The sequence below is a fragment of the Phyllostomus discolor genome, chromosome 1 (assembly GCF_004126475.2).
Source record: "Phyllostomus discolor isolate MPI-MPIP mPhyDis1 chromosome 1, mPhyDis1.pri.v3, whole genome shotgun sequence".
In the NCBI taxonomy this organism is placed as follows: Eukaryota; Metazoa; Chordata; class Mammalia; order Chiroptera; family Phyllostomidae; genus Phyllostomus; species Phyllostomus discolor.
In genome coordinates, this window is record NC_040903.2 from 98,939,748 (window position 1) to 98,941,887 (window position 2,140).

General features: G+C 43.8%; 1 pseudogene; it reads left to right on the forward strand.

Annotated features, from left to right (window-relative positions):
- The first annotated feature begins 546 nt into the window (after nucleotides 1–546).
- LOC114492368 lies at nucleotides 547–1,886 on the forward strand (annotated as a pseudogene).
- The last annotated feature ends 254 nt before the right edge of the window (nucleotides 1,887–2,140 follow it).

Sequence of the window (2,140 nt, forward strand, 5' to 3'; positions counted from 1 at the left end):
TTTGTTTTTTTTTTTAATGTTTTTATTTATTTATTTTTAGCGAGGGAGGGAGGGAGAGAGAGACAGAGAGACAGAAAGAAACATAAATGTGCGGTTGCTGGGGGTTATGGCCTGCAACCCAGGAATGTACCCTGACTGGGAATCGAACCTGGGACACTTTGGTTCCCAGCCCGTGCTCAATCCAGTCAGTGAGGTTTTTAAATTGCCCAAGGAATGATTCCAAGAGAACTGAGAGGAAAAGCTTTTACAAATAGTACTTCAGAACTAATGAGAATTATTTATGTCTTTTCAGAATGACAATATATTGAGTTTCCTTAGGTAAAAAAAAAGTTGTTTTAATAGTTGTATATTAAGTCTTTAATTTTTTATTGAATTTATTGGGGTGACATGGTAAATAAAATTATATAAGCTTCAGGTATACAATTCTATTGCATATCATCTGTATATCGTATTGTGTGTTCACCATTCCAAGTCAAGTCTCCTTGAAATTAAGTTTCAACCTCCCATTACAGAAGCCTTATTGATAAAGTTTATTCTGGGAGCTTCAACCTGAGTCTCGGCTTCTCACTTTCCTCCCTGAACAACATGAGTTTCAGCACATGCTCCAGCTTCTCCACAAGCTACCGGACCCTAGGCTCTGTGCAGTCACCCAGCTACCAGTCCGGCTAGCCAGCCAGCAGTGTGGCCAGCATCTATGCAGATGTTGGGGATCTTGGGCATCTGGATCTCCATGTCCTGCTCCACAAGTGTGCAGGGCAGCTGGGCATCTGGAGACCTGGCTTCAGGGATGGTGGGGGGTCTGGTGGGCATAGAGGGTATCCAGAACGAGAAGGAGACTATGCAATGCCTGAATGACCACCTTGCCTCCTACCTAGAGAGGGTGAGAAGTCTGGAGGCTGATAATTAGAGATTGGAGATCAAAATCTGGGAACACTTAGAGAAGGAAGGACCTTAGGTCAGAGACTGGGAGCATTATTCCAAGACCACTGAGGGCTTGAGGGCTCAGATCTTTGCAAATTCTGTGGACAATGCTTGCATCATTCTGCAGATTGACAATGCCCATCTTGCTGCTGATGACTTCAGAGTCAAGTATGAGAAGGAGCTGGCCATGCACCAGTCTGTGGAGAATGACATCAATGGGGCTCAAAAGGTCATTGATGACACCAATATCACTTTGCTGCAGCTGGAGACAGAGATTGAGGCTTTCAAGGAGGAGCTGCTCTTCAGGAAGAAGAACCACACCACAAGGAAGATGTAAATGGTCTACAAAACCAGATTGCCAATTCTGGGTTTACCATGGAGGTGGATGCCCCCAAATCTCAGGACCTCAACAAAATCACTGCAGACATCGGGCCCACTATGACAAACTGGCTTGGAAGAACTGAGAGGAGCAGGACAAATACTCATCCCATCAGACTGAAGAGAGCACCACAGTGGTCACCCTGCAGACCGCTGAGGTAGGTGCTGCTGAGAGGATACTCAAAGAGCTGAGACACATGGTTCAGTAATTGGAGACTGATCTGGACTCAATGAGGAATCTGTAGTTCAGTTTGGAGAACAGTCTGAGGTAGGTGGAGATGCGCTATACCATGCAGATGGAACAGCTCAATGAAATCCTGCTGCATCTGGAGTCAGAGCTGGCCCAGTCTGAGGAAGTGGGGCAGCACCAGGCCCAGGAGTATGAGGCCCTGCTGAATATCAAGGTCAAGCTGGAGGCTAAGATTGCCACCTACCACAGCCTATTGGAAGAAGGGGAGGACTTCAACTTTGTTGATGCCCTGAATAAGAACCCCTCCTTACAAACCATCCAAAAGACGATGACTTGCAGGGTTGTGGACGGCAAACTGGTGTCTGAGGTCAACAACACCAAAGTTTTGAGGCATTAAAGGAAGCAGAAATGGATCATCCCATGGTAAAGCAGAAGGCCAATGAAAAGTTCATTGACAGATTAAAAATTTAAAAGAATGAAGTTTATTCTACAACTTTCTAGTTTATTTAATATTTATAAAAATCTTAAATGCAAAAAAGAATAGTACATACTAAACAAATGAAAATGAATAAAACATTCAAATGATATACATTGGCATCATGATATATATATATGTGTGTGTGTGTGTGTGTGTGTGTGTGTATAATCAAT